Raw genomic sequence first — 6,532 nt, 5'->3', positions numbered from 1 at the left:
GAACATCAACAAGATTTATCTCCTGATGCGCGCGAAAAAAGGAGTTCCCCCGACGCAACGCTTCACGGATTACACAAAACATCTTATTTTCAGCACCCTTCGAGCTGATTCGCCCGATGTCTTTAGGAAACTTCATCTCGTAAAAGGTGACGTCCTTGAAGATGGTTTAGGGCTCGATGAACTTGACAAGCGCGAACTGGTTGAAAATGTAAATGTCGTGATCCATTGTGCGGCAACTGTGAAATTTACCTTGCCGTTGCGCGAAAGTGTCGAATTTAACGTCTTAGGCACGTATCGCATGCTCGAACTGGCCAAAGAAATGACGAAACTCGTGTCTTTTGTGCACGTGTCGACGGCTTATTGCCAGCAAATTGGCGTCGTGTTGGAAGAACGCGAATATCCGACGGAATATGACCCGATGCAAGTGATTCGCATGACCGAAGTGATGGATGAGGCATGCATGGAGCTCATTCGACCTCAACTGATGCGTGGAAGGCATAGCAATACATACACCTATACAAAGTCTTTGGCAGAAGTTCTTGTGAAAAAGTACGAAAATGTCGTTCCTGTCGCCATTGCACGTCCCTCGATCATTTTGTGTGCCAAAGCGGAGCCATTTAAGGGGTACACGGAATACCGACATGGACCAAATGGCGTCGGATTGGGTGGTTCGTATGGGATTTTACGCGTGATGTATTGCCATGATGACTATCCGACTTGTTATGTGCCGGTTGATGTTGTAGCAAATGCGACAATTGCGGTTGCTTATGACCGTGGAACGAAGGGATTGAATGTTCCGACGCCGTTTTTTAACATTGTCGAGAGTGAAACGTGTATTACGTGGGGCAAGGCGTTGACACATGCCAATAATTGGTTGTACGAACATCCGTACTCGAAGATGATGTGGTATCCGTTTGGCAGGAATCACGATAATTACTTGAGTTATAGATTGCATACGATTTTCCTGCAATTTATTCCGGCGTATTTGATTGATTTCTTGCTCGTGTTGTTCAGAAAGAAGCCACAGTGAGTAAAAATTTACATAAAAAAATTATTATTTTTTTAATTAATATTTAACAATTTTTTTTATTAAATTTTCATCTTTTGAGTTAAAAAAATTCAAAAATTAGAATGAAAATTCACACAATATTGAATTATTTAAATTTTTCTAAAATATAAAATTTATAAAAAAAAATATTAATTTATTAAATTTTTGAATGATTAGTGCGTAAAGCCCTATAATGAACTGATATTTTTAATTTTTTGTTAAATAAAAATAATTATTTAAAACGTAAAAATTACTTTAAAAATCAAATTGAGTGAAATTTTATAAAAATTTTATAAAAAATTTCATTAATTTTTATTTATTTTTATTTTAATATGATGCTTTTGAGTTAAAATTTAGTAAAAATTTTACAAAATAATGGAGTAAGAAGATTTAAAAGGCCCTCGTTTGAATTAAAATTTTAAGTTTTTGTTAAAAAATAACATTAAAATTTATAATTTTTTAATTTTTTCTTCGTTAATTTTTAATTTAATATCCTTCGTTTGAGATAAATTTTAGTGAAAATTTTGAATTAAATTAAATTTTTTCATTTTTATTAAAAATAATTTTTTCGGACATAAAATTTTACTTAAAAAAGCATTTTTGAAAAATTACATCAAATTTAATTAAATTTGTGATGAAAATTAATATTTCTCAATGAAATTAAAAAAAAAATATAATACATATTAAAAAAATTAAAATTTTTAATGAAAATTCATCTAATTATTATTTTTTTTTTTTATTTTTTAGGATGGTCGAGTTGTACAAAAAGGCAGACAAAGGCCTCGTCGAGTACCGCCATTTCACTTTAAACCGCTGGACCTTCAAAAACGACTCTCTCAAAGCACTCTACAAACGCTTATCTGACGTCGACCAACAAAATTTCAATTTCGATTTGTGGAACGTAAGTTCGAAACACTCACAAAACCAAAATTAATTCACTCAAACTTTATGCAAATGTTTTCACTCAGATGAACTGGCACGACTACATCATTTCGTACGCCTATGGATTGCGAACGTACGTCGCAAAGGAATCAGAAGACACCATACCAAAGGGTAAAAAGTTGTTAAAAAAGTGAGTTGATAACTTTTTCGACTGTTGGATGAATAAATTTTTGATTAAATAATTTTTTTTACAGACTTTATGTCTTACACTGCCTGACGAAATTGCTATTTTGTGGACTTGTTTTGTGGTTTCTTTGGTCCGTTTACGCACCGATTTTTGATGGCGTCAAATACGTGACGGATTCTTTCATTTTCGTAAATTAAGTTTGTTATTTAATTATAAAATATAAATTTTTTGTTGGTTGTTAAAAATGTGAGATTTTTGTTTTGGTTGTGATTTGAACCGATTGACCGTCAAATTACTAAAAACAACATGAAACCGGTTTAGACGATCTTTTACTAACTTGACTAATGTTGTTTTATAGAAATTCGGTGTTTTTTTATCATTTGACGCGAATTTGACGTCAACTTCTGCATTATTTTTCATTTTGCTAAAAAATGTAAAAAAAATTTTTGTAGCGAAGGACAAATAAATTCCGCATATTTTTATTATTTGAGAATTTCTCATAATATTAATTTTCAATAAATATTATTTTTTAAAATAAAAAAATAATAATAAAATTTATTTTTATGATAAGAACAATTTTATTTTTGTTTATTTTCATATAATTCTCATGTCAATGACGCAAAATGACGTCAATTCTCTTGTTTTTGTTTTGTTTTTATTTTTCCATAAATTCTTGTATGTAGTTTATCGCCCTTTCAAGAATGACGGCAGGAATTAAAAGGAGAAGAAGGAATGAGAATTACCGTTTCAAGTCATTCTCGCAGTAAATAATTGCAAGTCATGCAGTTTTTCAGGTTTCGTTTTACTTTCATTTTATGATTCCTTGTTGTAAGTTAATGGTACCGTAAGAATTTTAATGTAATGAAAGATGTGTAATAATAATCCAAGGTTCGTTATTGATTGATTTGATGAGGAATTGAATTTATGGTTGACTTTTTTTCTTCCAGAGTTTAAAAAAAATTATATTAAAATTAAATTAATTAAATTAATTAAAAGAATAATAAAAAAAAATAAAATTAATTATTTTATAATGAAAATATGAAAAAATATAGAAAAATAAAAATAAAAATGAAATAAAAAAAAATAAAAAATTAACCTTTTTGGTAAACTTGAATATTTTTTTTAATATTTTTCTTATATTAAATTTTAAAAATTTCTTAATTTTTTAAAAATATGTATTAAAAATAATTTTTAAAATTTTTGCTTATTTTTATATAATTTTTTAAATTTTATTTTAAGATTTATTTATATAAGGTAATTAAAAATTTATAGGAAGTTTTGCAAATTGTAACGCCTGGTTGTTTTCTTCGACTAAAATAGAAGAAAATACATTTTTGACCTTTCTTTTTTTTATTTCCGATTTTATTAAGATAATCCGGATGCATTCCGGAAAGCGCGTATCATTTTATGGTTTTTGTCGCTTTTTTGATGTTATCATAAATAAATGGCAAGCCATTAAATCATGTCAAGTTGAATTTCTTTAGTTTTAAATTTTTTTATGAACAATTTAAGGCACGTGAAAAAATAATTAATATTATTAATGAAATAATGATACTTAACTACTTAATTTTTTAACGACATGTAATAAAAATTTAAAAAAAAAAATAAACAAAACTTTTTTATGCTTTTAAAGACAGTAAAATTTTTCCTGTAATCGAAATTTCTTTATTTAATTTTTATTATTATTATCATTACACATATCTTAACACTCATGTTCAAGACGATTAAAAATTTATTTGACCTTCACTGAACTAGTTTACGATTTTTTTTATTTTTTTTAATTCTTTGATATGTTTCTTTCTTCTCCTGTTCTACATTATTTTTTGTAATTCCTTGTAAGTTATTCGTACGCAATGTAAAAATTTTAAGTTTCGCGCTTTAAAAAAATAATTCGAGAAGATTAAAGAAAAATATTATTATTTTTTTTTTAATTAAATTATTTTATAATTTTATTAAATTTATTTTTTATTTAAATTATTAAATATTTTTTTTTTAAATATAAAAATGTGAAATTTGGCGTTTTGATTTTTTTTTTGTTTGTAATAAATATTTATTTTTTATTTATTATTTTTGTTAATATTTTTAGAAGATATAAATTGTCAAAAAAAAACTTTTTAAAAATATTTAATTTTTATTCTCTTTAAAAATCGCAAATTTTTTAAAAGTAAAAATTATGCAAAATTCAATTTTTCACAATTAAATTCTTAGTACCTTCTTTGTACTTACAAGAAAAAAAATAAGCAAAGAGCTAGAACCAACTCTCCCACTCCTAAAGAACATTTTTGTTCTTCAGAAAAATGTATAAAAGGATCGACAAGTACCGGGTCGGCGTTTCATTTTACCATTAAACTTTGCGCGCGCTGCAATTTCGAAAATAGAATCGAGTTGTGATCCTTGATCCGTTCACAAAGTCTTTTCTATTTCATTTCCTCAAAAAAAAATATTAGATTCAAAAAAAGAGACACTACATTTAGATAAAAACAAGTTTAAATCTCGTGTTTCGTCGTTTTCCAAGTTCAATGTTATAATAAAAATCGTCTTCGTACAGCAGTTTATTTGGTAAGTATCCAAAATATCATCGTTTGACGTACAAATTATGCAAATTTCCATGCAAATGTTAGATGTTTTTAAGTTAATATAACTTTAATAAAATTTCGTTAGTTTATTTTTGGTGCTCGCACGGTGCAGATGCAAAAAATCTAAAAAAAAAATATAATTAAAAAATAGAATTGAGCCCAAAAGTGGCAAAAATATATTTAAAAATACCAAAAAATAAACTTTAAAAATAAAAGTGATAATTTTTTAAATAAGAAAAGTAAGTTCTAAAGGATAAAAAATTATTTAAAAAAAATAAAAATCGCAAGTCAAATGGATTAAAAGCATTTTTTGCTCCTTTGTGTGGAAAAAATGATTCATCTGGAACACTGATGTAGCAAAGTATCATTGAAACATGTCATCAACCAATAAACTATGGGATCGTAATACTAAACAAAACAAGTCAGATAACTAGGAAATACAAGTTTTACGTGGTTTTGAAAACAAAAATGTTATAAACGCATCAAAAAGGGTCCGTCAATACAATAATATGAGATGTCATTCAATGATTTCGGTAAAAAAAGACAAGAAATTTGACATTAGCGCATTTAATGAGAAAAGTTCAAGGATGAATAAGAGGAAGAATTAAGAGTTTTTTAAAAGAAAAAAAAATTAAAGGAAAAATTCTTAATTTGCTTAGTGCTTAGAATTCCAAATCTGTAGATATTTGGTTAAAATTAAAATTTTAGTTAAAAATTTTAACAAAACTTAGGAATTAGAATTTAATTAAAATTTTTAAATTCTTTTCATGAATTGCGAATTCTTAGTTTAAAATTTGTTTTAAAATAATTTTTTTAATTAAAATTTTATTAATTTTATTAATTTAAAATATTAAAAAATTAATAAATAAATAAATTGTTAAAAAAATTAATGACAGACTCATAAAAACATTTTTTTTAGAAAAAATGCTCTAAAAAAATTAGGCAATAACGGGTAATAATTAAAAAATGTGTTTTCGTCAAACGATGTCACTTTTATATAGATTGATTTCATTGAAAACCTTGATTAGCACTTCAACGTTACTACTTTACAAAAGATGAAATTTATTTTTTTTTGTTTGTCAAAATTATGTTAGTCATTTAGTTCAGATGCCAACAAAAAAAAAATCAAAAATTTGTGAATGAACGCAGCAGACGAGACGAATCAGGAACCAAAATTTTGCATAAATTTGTCGTGTCGGCGGAAGAAAAGTGTCACGAAAGGTTGATGAACGGCACGCATCAACATAATGTGAACTTGAAAATCAAACTTCCTCTTATGAAAAACTAAATTTTGATTTTTTTCCTTACGGTTTTTGTCAAATTTCCATAAAAATTCAAAAAATATGCAAATGATCCCGACAAAAATCGACCCAAAAAATCAAGTTCAATGTCAAACATTTCTTCGTGTAATTTTTTGAATCAAAATCTCGTTTAACAGGTGTTTGAAAAAAAAATATTTAAATTTACGTGTTCTACTTAAATTTGCATTTTTTCTAATTTTTTCTAGATTTTTTTTAAAGAGAAATGTCGTCAAATCTTGCTATGAGTACAATTCCTGAATGGTATGCCGGTAAAAAGGTAAGAATTTAAATTTTTCTTTAATTTGTTTTATTTTAAACTTTTTAATTTTAACAGGTCTTCATAACCGGCGGAACTGGATTCGTTGGAAAAATCATAATTGAGAAGCTTTTGCGTTCCTGCCCTGACATTGACACAATTTACATGCTGATCCGCACGAAAAAAGGTCTTAGTCCCAAACAACGGTTCGACGATTACAGAAATCAAGTAGCTTTTTCGGTCTTGAACAAAGAAAATCCCGATGCATTTAAAAAACTCAAG

This window comes from Culicoides brevitarsis, chromosome 1, assembly GCF_036172545.1.
Source record: "Culicoides brevitarsis isolate CSIRO-B50_1 chromosome 1, AGI_CSIRO_Cbre_v1, whole genome shotgun sequence".
Classification (NCBI taxonomy): domain Eukaryota; kingdom Metazoa; phylum Arthropoda; class Insecta; order Diptera; family Ceratopogonidae; genus Culicoides; species Culicoides brevitarsis.
This window is presented reverse-complemented; position numbering follows the sequence as displayed.